The sequence below is a fragment of the Dipodomys spectabilis genome, unplaced genomic scaffold (genome assembly GCF_019054845.1).
Source record: "Dipodomys spectabilis isolate Male_0828 unplaced genomic scaffold, ASM1905484v1 ptg000566l, whole genome shotgun sequence".
Classification (NCBI taxonomy): Eukaryota; Metazoa; Chordata; class Mammalia; order Rodentia; family Heteromyidae; genus Dipodomys; species Dipodomys spectabilis.
Window position 1 is genome coordinate 458,815 of NW_024871243.1, and position 16,375 is coordinate 475,189.

General features: G+C 34.0%; 2 pseudogenes; one reads left to right on the top strand and one right to left on the bottom strand.

Annotated features, from left to right (window-relative positions):
- The window catches only part of LOC122100139, a 76,185-nt pseudogene that overhangs the window by 38,279 nt on the left and 21,531 nt on the right, over positions 1-16,375 (top strand).
- LOC122100143 lies at positions 11,680-12,138 on the bottom strand (annotated as a pseudogene).

The following is a 16,375-nucleotide window of genomic DNA, read 5'->3' on the forward strand; positions in this document are numbered from 1 at the left end:
CTTGTTAGAATATGGTGACAGTATACACTTCCTGTGGCTCTCAGGCTTACATATACATTGTTTTTTCTACTCTTGTTTTTCATTGGTCCCTCATAATATATTAATTGGTTCTATTAGCATGTCCACATTTCTGTCTTAGTCTTTTCATTAAATTCTCTTTCAATGAATTTTTTTTTGTCGGTTGTAGGACTTGAACTCTGGGCTTGGGTGCTGTCCCTCAGCCCTTCAGCTCAAGGCTAGCGCTCTACCACTTGGACCACAACGCCACTTCTGATTTTTCTGGTGGTTTTTATTGGAGATAAGAGTGTCACGGACTTTTCTGCCTGGGCTGACTTTGAACCGTGATCCTAAGACCTCAGCCTCCTGAGTAGCTAGGATTATAGGCATGAGCCACTGGCGCCTGGCCCAATGAATAGTTTTGAGTGTCCCATCTATTTTCCTACTGAATTACATACCTCCTTGGGACTTAGTTTCATCCTAGCTATTAAGGAGGCTGAGATCTGAGGATCGGGGTTCAAAGCCAGCCAGGGCAGGAAAGTCTGTGAAACTCTTATTTCCAATTAACCACTAGTAAACCAGAAGTGGCACTGTGGCTCAAGTAGTAGTGCCTTGAGCTGAATAGCTCAGTAACAGGGCTCTGGCCCAGAGTTCAAGCCCTGTGACTGGCAAAAAAAATACAGCTTTTGTAGGGCTTTGACTATGCCTTTCTAAGGAATTATACTATTTGAGTTTGAGTTCTCCCTTGAATCTATCATATTTCAGTTAATAAATTTGTAGATACTTGCATACAACCCAACATTGTTTACCTATAGGTTTATAGATTAACTTTAACTTTCACATATGTGGGAAAACATGCAACTTTTCTCTCTCTAGGCCTGACTTACTTACATAATTTTTCCAAGCCTTTCCATTTCTTTACAATGTTATAATATCATTGTTTTTAATGGATGAGTAAAAGTCCACTGTGTATATAATACCACATTTTCTCGATCCATTTGTTCATTGAAGGGCAGTTGAGCTGATTTCATACCTTGACTATGATGAATAATGCTGTAATGAACATGTTTGTGCTGGGGGCTTTCCTGTATTCTGGTTTGTGATCTTTTGGATCTAGCCAGGAATTATATTGCAGTGGTGGGATGGGGCCAAGGGGAAAGCTATAGACAAATGAAGAGGAGAAGGGGAGGGATAATACAGCCTATTTTGTATTTCCTACAAAATTAAGAAAAGTAAGGAAAGCGATGGTTGGAAGGGGTAAGTATGAATGTTGAAAGGGATTGCACAAGACATTGATCAAGACATTGATCAAGAAACATTACATTCATAATTGCTTTGTTAAATGACAACTCCTTTGTACAACCACTTAAAGATAATAACAAAAAAAGAAAATACACATTTTACTAATAGGGGGTTAAACTCATAAAAAAATAAGCTAAGAAAGATTACAAGTAAACTGAATATAGGATAATAGGCTTAAAATTTGTGAGAGACTATATATGGCAAGGACACTGAAATCAGATTTGTGATTTGAATGGCAGAATATAGAAGGAGAATACAGTTATGTAAAGGAAAAGAGTAAAAAATTATTATAAGTGTAAAGGAAAAACACAATGTTAGCTGGGCACCAGTGACTTATACCTGTAATCCTAGCTACTCACAAAGCTGAGATCCTAGGATGTGGTTTGAAGCAAGCCTGGGCAGAAAAGTACCTAAGGCTCTTTATATCTAATAAACCACTCAGAAAAAGCTGGAAGTAGTGCTGTGGCTCAAATGGTAAAACACTAGCTTGAACACAAAGAGGCTCAGGGATGACACCCAGGCCCTGAGTTCAAACTCCAGGACAGCCAAAAAACAAAGAAAAAACTCCATAAAAAATGTTACCTAAAAGAACAAAAGTCTTTCACTAAGAAAAAAAAAATCTCAAGTTTTTCTTTAAAAGAGATGAGAATTAAATTAATAATAATAGTTAAGAAATTTTTTGTATTGCAATTGTGAAAGGAGCTAAGGAAGTAAGATCTAGAGAAGAAAGTTGGAGGTTTAGAGAAATATGATTAACCATGGCATGGGTGGGTAAGTTAGATTTAAAATAAAGTTAGTAGTCTATTCCTGCTGTGAAAGAGAGTTGCTAAAGAATCTATAAAAGACTTCCTTCTTGGCCTTCAACACTAGACTTGTGGCCACTCTTCATGAATGAAGTAATTGGAAGGAAAACTGGATGAAGAGTGGAAATAATTAAGACAGATGGAACTGGCCTGAACTATGGATATAGTGAATATATTAGCTAGAAGCTATCAGAACGTCTATATTTATCTTCCATTTCCTATAATCATAATTTTTAGAAAATTATAGTTGTTTGCTTGTTTCTTTTTTTTTTTTTTTTTTTTGGTCGTGGGGCTTGAACTCTGGGCTTGGGCACTATCCCTCAGCTCTTCAGCTCAAGGCGAATGCTCTACTGCTTGAGCTACAAGGCCCTTTGGTTTTCTAGTGGTTTATTGGAGATAAGAGTTTCACAGACTTTCCTGCCTGGGCTGGTATTGAACCATGATCCTCAGATCTCAGCCTCCTGAATAGCTAGGATTACAGGCATGAGCCACCGGTGCCTGGATATTTTGTTTCTTTTTTTATTTTTATTCTAATTTTTATTTTGGCCAGCTGTGACTTGGAACATATTAGAAGAGTATATACTGTGAAACATTCTAGTTTAGCAAAATTTGTGTAGTATCACCATTGCAGTCTCTTTATCAATTTTTCATCTATACCTTTTAAAACCATTTCATTTCCAAATAAATAATAGGAAAATTATGTTTCTGATTAACATGAAGCATCTATTCCTTATTCAATTGAAGACATAAAACCTCTTTTCAAAGAGCATCAGTGGATAGCCCTCTATCCATTTGTTGATGTTCATTTTTCTTTTAACTGAGTCATGCTTCCCTTTGCATTTCTTATAACTTAAAAACTGAGTTACATTGTCATTAAAAATTTTTTTTAGACATGATCTTACTATGTATCCCATGTTGATCTTGAATTTATGATACTCCTGCCTTGTACTTCTCAGTGCTAGGATTATAGGTATGATATCACAACCAGCTGTTAACTATTATCAAGACATCTTAATATTCAATAAAGACTAAAACAAAATTAAAGAATATTTGGATATATATATATATATACTACAGGAGAAATTCTTATATCTATTTAGTCCTTTTCCTCTTGACCACATGGTCATACATTATGTTTAATAACTTGCTTATTTCATTGCATATACTTTATTTATTCACTCTGGGCAAAGATTTTTGGTTGGATATGGGTCTATCCTTGGTGAGGTACTTTAAACTTTTATGCCAAAGAATTTTTACCATTAAATACACTCCTTATGTAGAGTTGAAATTATTTATTAATGATTTTTATTATGATGCAAAAACATAGACTATAAGATTAATTGATTTAACCATTTTAAGTCTACAATTCAGTAGTATTAAGTGTATTCACATTATTGTGACCTATAGCTCCATAACTCTTTCATCTTGTATATATGAAATTCTATACTAATGCAATGACTTTGAACTACCATACTCAGATCCCAGCCTCCTGAGTAGCTAGAGTTACAGTTATGAGCTACTGGTGACTGGCGACTGACATATATATATATATATATATATATATATATATAATATATATATGATTGTAAACTGTACTTGGATAGAGTGCACTGATGCTCATCTACATGTTTGATGTCTTAAAATTAGTAAATAGTAGGAAAACAGTAAAACAGTAGAATAGTTGAAAGAATAAATTACAAAATATTTAAAATATCTTTGTTAAAAATGTTTCTTGTATATTAAAATATTTAGATTATAAAATAGAAACAATAGAAGGAAACAAAATATTTTCATAAATTTTACAACTAAATTTGATACTTTTAACACGAGCAATAAAATAAAATAACTATTTTTCATTTTGTATAAAAACTCAGTTTTTGGTTATTTTTGAATAATATTTTGAATTTTATTTGACCATATGGCCTTGACTATCTGAACAAATTGAATTTACAACCCAACTAAGTTTAATAAACTAAAATAATAAAGTAGTTTGAGGGCATAATATGCAAATACTCCTTATTTTTACAACAAATATCACCCTCAGGGTTTTAGGTGAAACATGATTTATGTTCATAATAGCAGATTTATTATTTTACATTGTAACTTGAGAACTTTAAATATTAAAATATTTATTAAGAAAATAGAAAATTACATACTTGAGGATTAAGAAATTATTATGTAATATGACCATATAAGATGGTGCTACGCGAAATGAACCCCAGGATAGGGACACAAGAGGTTTTTTCCTTTGTCCCTGTTGTTTTTAGTGTACTATGTGATATATTTTTTTTTCTTTTGTGTGTTCTTCCCCCATGGTATGTCCTCTGTTGTCACTGTATTTGATTCTGGTGCCCTGCATCTTTTATACACATTTTTCTAATTTGGGGAGGGGAAGGGAAATAACAAAATGCCGAAACAAGGATACAGGTTGATCCATTATAACAATGAAACGTACAAGACATTATGTTGAAAAGGAACTTTACACTGGTGGGGGGGGGGGTGCGAGAGAGGAGTTGGAGAGGTGAGATATGGATAATAGGGAAAAAACAAAGGGGTAACAATGTTGGATAGGAAATGTACTCATTACCTCATTCATGTAACTGTAACCCTTCTGTACAGTATCTTTAAAATTAAAAAAAAGAAAAAGAAATTATTATGTAATAATATTATAAAAGGCCTGATTGATCAGAAACACAAGGACCAGAGTAAGTATATATAATACAAACAGTGTTAGTATAGACTATTCTTATAAGTATTGGATAACAGGAATGTATGAAAGCTGCTGTTACTTAGGAGATATGGAATAAAAAGAGATGAATCTTGATAAGGTAGTAAGTAGCAATAAATTTGAACTTTATATACTATGAACTTTAATTTTTCTACTTATTTAGTACTTGGTACATAGCAGGTATATTTCTGAGAATAAAATTCTGTTCAATATTTCATAATGTCTTCTCAACTCAATCTCATTGTAATATCTCTATTGCTGTTTCCTAAGTTTTTGTGCCAATATGACTTTAAGGATATAAGTTTTCATCTTAAGGATATATGTTTTCATCCTATATTTTTCTCTAGGCATTCACAAGGACAAAGATAAACCTCCAAGCTTCTCAGTTGTCCTTGAGACTTTGAGGCATACCTTGACAGATTACTAGAAGCTGGAAGATGCATCTAATGAGGTAACACTTGCACTGTTTTGGCTCCACACATTCAGCCTTCGGGCGGTACCAGTATGCATCCTTTGCTTGTTTCAAAGATCAAAAAGATTGTGAATGTTGAATTGACAACTTCACAGATACAAAAAATAAGAAATTGTCTGTCACTGTTCTTTCTTTAAGTATGGCCTTACAGTAGTGTCTCATAGTAGTGTCTCACGTTTTTGTAACTCTACAGGCATACTATTATTTTTAAAGTTAAAGTGACTCTGATACTTCTTGATCTTCATGTTTTATGTTTTATTTTAATAAAAGGTGGTGTAAGTCACTAAATATATGCTGTATTTAAATGTTAATATACTTTATGATGTGAAATAGCTATTGGAAATTTAGGTTTAGTCTGTCTTTTAGTTTAAGAATTGTACAAACCAAAGTCTTAATTAAAAAAAGATAATTTAGTTTTCATTCTCTAAGGGGAGTAAAGTGTTCTTGGAACTTTTAAAAAACAAATATGTGTTTGATGTAGTCAAGAAGCTTTTTAGTTTGCTGATTGAGAAAGCTCATGCTTATACTTATCATCTCATTTGTGTTGTTTAATGTGTGAGTTGATAGTTTTCTTGGGTATTAAAATGTTTTATAATTCATGCTTTAAAAATTAAAGAGTTTTGCTGGTAGCTTTAGTGTGGTCTTGTTTGTAAACATTAGGGTAAATGCCCAAAAGTGGGATTGCTGGGTCATAGGGGAGCTCTATGTGAAGTCTTTTGAGGAACCTCCATACTGCTTTCCAAAGTGGTTGAACAAGTTTACATTCCCACCAACAATGAAGTAAGGTTCCTTTCTGTCCACATCCCCTCCAGCATCTGTTGTTGTTAGAGTCCTTGATTTTTGCCGTTCTAACTGGAGTGAGGTGATATCTCAATGTTGTTTTGATTTGCATTTCTTTTATGGCTAGGGATGTTGAACATTTCTTCATATGTCCCTCCCCCACAGTATAACCCCTGCTTTCACTATATTTGATGTCAGTATAACTTGTGGAGGAGATGGGGAAAAACCAGTTGTTTAAGGATACAGGTGGACCTGTTGTAACAATGAGAAGTACAAGTTGTCATGTCCAAAACGAGCTTTACAACGTTGGTGCTGGGGGGGGGGGAAGGAGAAGGATTGGGATTAGGGGGTGAGGGAGGAGGCTGGGAAGGGATGTGAAGGGTAAACAAAGGAGGAGGCTGCAATGCTTGGTAAGAAATGTATGCATTATCCTGCCCATGTAACTGTAACTCCTCTGTACAGTATGTTCACAAATAAAATAAAATTAAATTAAAAAATAAAATAAAATAAAAAATAAAATAAATAAATAAAAAAATTAAAGAGTTTGTCTAGTTATATTTTGTCAAATTAGCATATGAAGTAATTACATTAAATACAATTAGTAGGCAAAACAAAAGTGTTTAGCTAAAGATTAGAAACAGCAGTTTTAGTGTTTATCTTTCTTTTTTATAAATTGAAGGCCATAAAATCATTATATTGGTTAAGGCTTATTTTAGTTAGCTAAGCTGAACATGGAAGGAAAAGTGAGTCTTCTTCAAAATAAGCTTTAAGTGTTCAAAAAGCAAAGAAGAAAGTGACCATTGAAATAATTAAATTTCTATGAAGAAAAATATTGCTAAGTCTTTCCCAGTGAGACAAGATAACCTGTATTGTTAGTAGTTATGAAACTCTTCTGAGGCCTAGGCCTCGAAGCTGCATGGTAACTAGGAACATATTACACACAGTGAATTGTTATTTGGGAGGATGAATGTCACATGATCTTCAGCACAGTTGAAAAGTCGACTCAGCAGGTTTTGGCTTAGTAATGTGCTTTGTTTTGAACTAGTGCCAGAGACAACAGTGAGGAGACCAAGGGGTGGCTGCAAAGAAAGCAAAAAGAGCAGTCTGACAGAAAGAAGAATGAACTGTCAAAGAAAATAAATCACAAGTGGTGCAGGACCAACTGATGACCTGCCACAAGCTTTCCCAGCAGGACTGCATGTGACTGACCCCAAAGTTGTCATATGGAGTGAGATACCAGTGAATACCCTCATGATGTATAGAAAAACAATCTTCTGCTCTGTTCATTTTTTCTTTCCTTTAGATGCCACTGCTTTTGGCATTTTAGTCAGTAGGATTTTAAGAATAAATTTACATTTGTTTATAGTTAAGAATAAAATCTTTTCAAATATCTAGTAAAAATACAATAATAACATAGCTGACATTTTAAGGTTGAATGCTTTCTTTTCTTTTTAGCCATGTGAGCTTTTGACAGATTCTACACAGATTTAATCAAAAGAAGTATTGTTGGTAGTATTTTTAACTGCTACTGAAATATTTGTATATAGGTGGTAAAAAGCATTATGCAATTATTTGTTGAGTTGCCTATACTTGAAATATATAAAAAGTTACTTTTCTTTGTGTAGCTTAACCATATAAATGCTGCTCAGGAAAAGACATCTAATGTACTTGATTCTACGAAACAGAAGATTGAGTCTCACACTAAAAATATGAAGGTATTACAATTTAAAATAACTTCTGTATTAAGAAGTAAATATAGTTATTGAGGAACTACTTTATAGGTACTTGAAGATATATCTTAATAGTTTTTAAAAATAGAAGTATATTTGGATACACTTTTGTGTTGCTAATTAAAGTAACAATTTTATTCTCATTAAAAGAGTTTTAGGCTGGGATGTAGCTCAGTAGCAAAGCACGTGCTTAGCAAGTGCAACATCCTAGGTTTGATCTCCAGTAAAGAAAAGACAAACAGAAAAAATACAGTTTAAAAAAAGAAGCTTTGGCTACAGGAAAAATGTATTCTCTAACAAAATTATAATTTCAAAGATGCAAAAATGCTTTGAGATCTAATGTTCTTTTTTAGATATATATTAAACATATTTTACATGAACATATCTGTATTTGGAGTCAGTTTTTATTAGTTTAGAGAAGAGCCATTGTTTTCAGTACATTATGCCTACTAATCGGTTGATACCACAGCTAGTTAATATCCAGGAAAATTTTTCTGTATGATTTTATATATTACATCTTTGGAATTTTTCCTATTTTGTTCAGTATTGTTATATTTGCATTTTATTGGTGCATATTGAGTTTGTCATAAATATACTTGAATAGAACTTGTTAAGTTTAAGGAACAAAATTGTTCAGCAGAGTTTTATGCCACGTATTTGAGATTTCTGTTACTATTTGAAGTACCATCAGAAGATAAGTGTTCTTATGTTAAATATAAAGAGATTGACTTTAAAAATGTTATTGAAAGTTTCTAACCACCAAGTTACATCTTTATAATGAACTGAAAGATAAACTCCTTTTAGTGAGCTTTTTTGGAATAGGACATCTTACTAATGCTTTATGTACAATTTTGAGCAGATTTTCTCATTTTTGAGAAAAACAGTATATTTAGAACATTCAGTAAAGTACCTTAATGTTTAGCATTATATGCAAGTACTTGATTCTTTTGCATTCATGCTTTGAAATTTTTCATTATATATTTTTGGCATTTTGGTCCAGTAGTATTTTAAGAATAAAGATATTGGAGTGTCTCTCTATTTGGTGTCTTTGACAGGAACTTCAAGATAAACTGACTGATGTCCATAAAGAGCTAAGTCATTTGCGTACTAAATGTGGAGACCGAGAAGCTTTAATAACCACTTTAAAATTAGAGCTACAAAATGTGCTGCACTTTTGGGAGAATGAAAAGTCACGAGCAGCCCAATGTGAAGGTGAACTGCAGTAACTTTCCCAGGCTTTGTACCAGGACACTGAGGTATTACCTGAGACAGATGGCTAAGAAAGACCTTTTACTCATCTCAGTTTTATGTATCAAATGGTTATTTTTACTTGTCTATGTGATAATTATAAAAGTTCTGTGCTGAGTATTTTGAAATCTTCATGGCAGTTGCAAAATCAGTTATTCCATAATGCATAGGTCACCCTGGTTAGTGAGAACAGTAACATGGCTTGGTTCTTCTATCAGTTAGACTATCAAATGCCTGCTATATTCCTTTTTTTTCATAGAAAAGTACCCTTTTATTGAGAGGTAATACAAAATGTATTTACAATATTCAATTGTTATTATTTATCATCTGACTGTGAGACTTTTTTTTTTTTGTAAAACAGCAGTATTTCAGGAATAACAATTGATAAGGGCAAAAAAAAAAAAAGAAACAGAAACTCTTAAGGCTAAAGTAGCATTAGATCTTTTCTTCGGTCTTGAAAGAATCCAAACATATGTTTGTTTTTGCCACAAACTCAAACGGGGTCGATTTGGGAAGGGACAATCCTGACAGGAAGGGGAAATGGGTTTTTAAAAAATAAAAGAGTCTCACTAAGATTCTGAGTTAAGAAACAGATGGAGAGGGAGGGCGTGGCTCACTTGGTTAGAGCGCCAGCCAATGGAGCAAAAAACGTCAGGTACTGAGTTCGAATCCTGGTCTCTCAACAACAACAGCAAAAGTAAACGGGGACAGCTTCGAGGCCCAACTCACATGGAATTCGCCATACACTTGCCCCTTTGTGGGTCTTCATAAGGACTAGAAAAGATCAGATCTTTTTAAGTCCAGCCATGTTTTTCTGCAGTAAGACGGTGGGAGAGGAGGCTTGTACAGTGTAGTGGAGCCCGATGCTATGGCTTTTCCATGCGAACAGATGTTGTTCTGGAAACACGGCCCATACACATCTGTCGAAATCAGTGCTCAAACGCGATTGAGTTGACACTCTCCAAGTAATGCAATGACCTTTTGAAGAACATCAGACACAGCCTTCCATCTGTCAGTATTCCATGAACAATTGAGGTAGGAGTCTCCATTTATTCCATCATTTTTTTTCTCACCAATTCCATCATAAAATCAAATTACAAGAACCAACCACACCAGGAAAATCCACGAGAATGAACCTTTTCAATGCAAACCAATGCTTCACGGATAATGTGCAGAAATGCTGTGCATCCAATGGAACTACCAGTAACAAATGCTAGGCTAACGTTGTGCAGACCTGTTGGCAAATAAATATCACAGCCTTCCATTGGGATGTTATTTTTCTCCTGCAGTCAATGCTTTGCGAGGGTTAAATAAAAAATAAATACCACCATCGTTAGCGGTAAAGCAATTAATTAAAATGTGGCTGTTAAAATGTACTCTGAAATCTGCCACTACATCTACCACTGTCCAATTAAGCAAATCCTTACTATCGTCCATCAATGATGGAGAAAGAAATTAAACGAAACACTAAGTTTTTTATTTTTCTGAGTATGATGTTTTGAAGAAACCATAGCCACTTTAACTTCAATGTGAGAATTCTGGTATTTTCTTCACTAACTTGTAGGTGGAGAGTGAGCTGATTTGTACAGGAAAATGCTGATCATGAGGGAAAACTCAAGATTACACAGACAGACCTCTGAAAACAGTTGTTAAGTTCTAGAACATGGTACCAATTTTAACCATCCACGTTATTTTAATTTAGGCATTTAATTTGATAAGAGCAGCAATTAATTTAGTCAGTTGATTGAATTACGATTGCTGGGCTATTATCGGATTTTGGAAGCAACAGATTAAAGAAAAAAACAAAAGACAAGAAATGACAGCAAGACATGGAAAAACCATTTGCTTTCCACATCACTTAGCTTCTCGACAAAGAAATGATTCAGTCGAACAAGGGTGTGACAGACAATAGCATGTTCTAGAATGCTTCTGGCTTTGGTGGGATTATGATACATACAAATAATATGGTTATAACTGAGATAGCTCTAATTTAGGAACAAAATCCCCCCCATAAAAACCTACTAACCAATGACTCTAAGATGTTCCAGCAAAGATTGGATTTGTGGGTTTTTTTGCTGGTTTGAGAACATTAATATACAAAACCACAAGTTTTTATTTTAACCTGGTTTCCAGAGGAAAAAAGAAAAAGAGATTTTGATAGCAAAAGTGGGGTTATCCTTGAAAATGATGTCACCCAATTCCATCCCTTGGTTAAGAGACTCAGTGCACAGAGAAACATTTTTTTTTTTTTGCCAACACATCGGACATGAAAAGAAGAAAGACCAAAACAACAACAAATGATGCTCTTGAATCTTAAAAACAACAACAGCAAAACCCAAATAATAATACGAAAAGAACATCAAAAGTAACAGGAGCCATCAATTTTTGATGGATGGTTGTGTTTCACAGCTTGTGGAAATTTCTAGAAAGTCGTAACAGACTTCACTCTGCCCTGCCCCAGCTGAAGTTCTTAAGATAACTTGATTAAAAGGTGGCTTCTCCTTGGTGCTTGGTAGTTTCTAAACTTCCAGAAAGCACGTAACAAGCTATTTCCTGTCATCAACTTTGTGCTGAAGATTCTTCAAAGGACTGTTGTGTTTTTATTGTTTGTTTGTTTGTTTTTATAAATAACAATATTTTAAACGAGTCTTCTTGGGTGTGTTTACACCATATTGTTGCTTTCTCCCATTTTATCTACAAATGATCTAATTCCAGGCAGATTTAAGAGAGACCCAAGAACTGGTACTCTTCTAATAAAGCCAATCACCACTGGAAAGAAACCCTGAATAAAAGAAAGAATCCATAGATTTCGAAGATCATTCCTATAAAAGGCCATCCGACAAGGACCACAAACACACCGCCCAGGAAAAAGCCCGTGGCTTTCATTTTATGTTTCTGGAAGAAGAATCTGAATGTTCTTTCTAAACCAATGACAAAAGCCAAGCCAGCTACAAATAAAATATTTCCAATGGCCAATAGGGCTTTGTCAAAGAAGAGAATCATCCTAAAGAACAGGAAGAAAACTCCAAACCTGGTGAGGCCCATACCAATTTTCTGGGTGTTCGTCAAGGAGATCATGATTGCAGCGGCGACACCCCGAACCCCAGGATGAGGAGAAAGCCGGGAGACGCCCAGCGAGGGCCGGCCACCACATCTTCCGGAAACTGCCTGCTATATTTCTAACAGTCCTTTCAAGGTTTTCTCTGTTTGACAGTGACAGAATTCTTATTTCTATAATTTTGTTTGGTATGGTGGAGAGAAAAAAAATACAGACTTGGACATGAATCCTGATAATTTCTGTTCACAAACTGTCTGGCTATGGATAAACCACACAGCTTAGTCATTTTTACATCTCAGATTTTTAATTTGTAAAATAGAAATAAAAAATCTGCTTTAATAATACATCTCTTTGGTTTCTAATTATAGAATATTAATAAAAATTTAGAAAAAAGTTTCAGAAAACTATAACTATTTGAATGTTCTGGAGAGTTATCAAGTTTCATTTACTAATAACTTTATAAAATATGTCAATAACAAAAAGAATTTTAATATTTTGAATGAGTCCATGTGAATGGCATTATTGCTTTATAGTTTCTTTTGCACATGGGACATAGAGCTAGTATAGCTGATAGAACTGTTTTATCTCAAGTTGTCCTGCATATTGAACTCATTACTGTAACAAATATGAACATGAATGCCAAGAGAGTAAAAAGGAAGCATTCTTTCCACTCTTCTTACAGTCTGGGTTTTAAATTGTGTGCATATGAAAGGGTTGGAATTTTTCTATACATCAGATAATGATTAAAGTAAAGGAAACGAGAAGCCTGACTGCACTGTAAAGTCAGCATGTCTACAGCATTGTGGTTGGGTTCAACATGTGTGAATTGATTTTGGACTTGTGATGCCTCTTTCATGCCAAATGGATCATTATCATGCTTGAGTTTTCACAGCCCACTCAGAAAGGACAAAATAGCAACACAATTAATTATCCTTGAGGATAAACTTCCTTGATGATGAACATGATCACATGGAAAAAATGATCACATGATCACATGGAGGAGCAAGATTCTAATGCCTGAATATTGTATTTTAGTAGTTATATTTAATAAGATTTTTGTATGTCTGAACCCAGTTAAAAGTGCTAAACAATATTTACCTGCACTGTACATATTTCTCAACTAAAACTTGAAATTATGGCTCCATTTAAAAGTTGTGAGTTTTGAATCTGAGCACTGATGTCCCATGCCTTTAATCCTTATCTATTTTTGAGGTTGAGAATGGGAGGATTGTGAATTGAAACTAGCCCAGGAAAAAAAGATCTAGACATTCTGTTTACATGGAGACAAACTGGATGCATTGGCATGGGCTTGTGATCCCAGTGAGAATAGGAGGCCTAAAAGTAGGCAGATCAGGCACATGCCTGTTCAGGAAATGAAACTCTCCTAAAAAGATAACCAGTGACAAATGGTAAAGGACTGGAGGTGTGGCTAAGTAGTATGCCAGTCTAGCAAGTATGAGGTCCTGAGTTCAAACCACAATACTGCCAAAAATGTGTGTGTGTGTGTGTGTGTGTGTGTGTGTGTGTGTGTGTGATTAAATTTTTGTTTTTGGAAAAAAGTGAAGTAGTATATAAGGTGAATTATGTACATTATATATATATATATATATATATATATATATATATATATATAAAAACAGGAAAATTATCCTTATAATTTCTAATTACCAACTTTTGCCTATGCTAAATTTTTTTTTAATGTAGAAGAATTTCTTTTTTTCTTCCTCATTTTTGTTCTTTGAAAAGTTTTTTACTCCTGATATGTTAAGCTATCTTGAAAGAGTTTGTTTTATCCACATAAAATATTCATTTTGGCAACTTCACAATTGCTTTGTCCTTGAGTTCTGTGCTTTGGGACTGTAAGTGAAATACCTTATAAAGGAAGTAATTTGATATTATATTAGTAGTCTTATGAGTTCAAGATAAGATAGCTTTATAATAACTTCTAGGGAATAGGAGATCTTTTTAGGCCATTCAACAATATAGTTCTAAAGATATTTAAAAACATTTTCAATTGCATGTTTTTGAAAATATGTCTTGAGTAGCTATTCAGTTTTGTTTAAAACCAGGTGCTTTGTAGTATTTAAACAGTTTCAGTTGCTTAGTTTGCCAAATACTATGTAAACTTGTTAGTGGGGAAAACAAATGAGCTTTTCTTTCCTATCTTTCATGCCACTGTCTGCTTTGCCTAAGGGACTTGGGATAGCTTTCTTGTAGAAATCTCTAAAGTAGAGAGAAAGCTAAGTAGTTCTGAACATATAAAGTACAGATGTTGATATAACTTGTTTTTCGTAAGTGTTAAATAACACTCTTTAAAAATATATTTTATGAAGCTGGGCACCAGTGGCTCACACCTGTAATCCTAGCTTCTCAGGTGGCTGAGATCTGAGGATTGCAGTTCAAAGCCAGTCTGGGCAGGAAACCCCATGAGACTCTAATCTCCAATAAACCACTAGAAAACTGAAAGTGACACTGTGGCCTTGACCTGAAGAGCTGAGGGACAGTGTCCAGGCCACAAGTTCAAGCTCCATGACCAACCAAAATATATGTTAATCCATTTAATAAAATGTAAATATAACATTATAGAATTACCATATTCACTTCCAGTTCAAAGGTCTTAGAAAGTTGTAGTCTATATACCTTGTGTTTAGAGCTAGGGAAGCGAAGACCCAAGCAGGAGCTTGCTCAGATCACATCCTCAGCAGCAGCAGTACTATGTCAGAGTCCTGGTTTTCTGGCTTCTAATCAGGATTTGGTTTTGAATACTAAGTACAGACAATTCCCAGGATTATTTTTAATGATTGCTTTTGAGCATTCGAGAAGAAGATCATCTGAATGTCAATACCTGAAAATTGATTATTTTTATTTCTGTTTGGTTTTAATAATAAATTCTTTGCAATATGTTTTGTATTTCAAAACAAAGCGTTTAATTTATCTTTTTTTTTTCTTGCAGGAGAAGCTAACCTTCCTTCATACCTTATATTCACACTTGGTAGCAGGCTGTGTGCTCATAAAACAACCAGAAGGCATACTCGATAAATTCTCTTGGTCTGAGCTTTGTGCAGTCTTGCAGGAGAATGTTGATGCTCTCATTGCAGACCTCAACAGGGCTAATGAGAAGGTAACTGTCCTCAGGCACCAGATACCTCTATTAAATTCAGTGACATTTGTCCACATCACAGTATCATTAAGAGGGGCTGACATTCATCGTATTTCAAAAAGTATTTGGGTGTTAATAATTTAGTACCATTAATTATAGCTTGTCTACAACTCAGTTTGATGCCATTGCTGTTGGCATGTAAATGTGACTGAAATCTGTATGAAGTCTCTGAGCTCTACTTTCTGTGCAGGACATGCTAATACTACTAGTCAGTATTAGCCACAGGGACCTAATTAAAAGAAAATAAATTAATCTTACTGATGAAGCAATTCAAAGAACTTAGTCATTTACACTAATAAACCAACTCTTTATGTTAGTATAAAATAGAAACAAGATACAGTTATTCAAAAACATCATATTAAAAAAAGTTTGCTTAGGAAACAAGAAGTGATACTTTAAAAATTACTTAGAAAAATTTAAATTATGTTTTGAACCTGTTTTTTCCCCAAATGCAAAAACTGTATATGAGAAAATGAAGCTAATTCATGCAAAAGAATATGAGGTATGCATTTTGTAGAACAAAGTATCAGTTTTTATGGTTAATTTACCATTTACAAGCCTAGCAATTCAGTCTTTTCTAAAAAAAAATTTAGATACAGAAAACAAAATTGATTAGCAAGTCAGCATAGGTCACTATTAAAGATATTGTTTCTTGTCTTGATCTGTTGATCTGGTCAGAATTATGTTTGTGTGGTCTAGTTTCCAGATCTTAGTTACAATGACCTCAGCACTTAAGGGATAAGAAGAAAAAAATTATATGGTAAGTTCTTTAAAATATACATAACAGTTTCTGTTGGAGGCTAAGTAAATGAAAAGGGTGAATATGGTTGAAGTAATTTATATATATGTATAAAAGTAAAACAATGAAATTATTTTAAGAAGCGAGGAACAAGTAGGAGAGAATGAAATTGATAAGGAGACATTATGTGCCTGTATGGAAATGTCAATGAAACACCTTTGCACAGTCAATATACTATTAAAAATGCTTTACTAATAAAACAACCTAATTTGAGGGTAAGATTTTATGTTGCTGAGCATTTTTCATTGGTCCTGTTGACAAACCCAACCATAGGCACTGAGGAGTAGGGCTGAGAAAT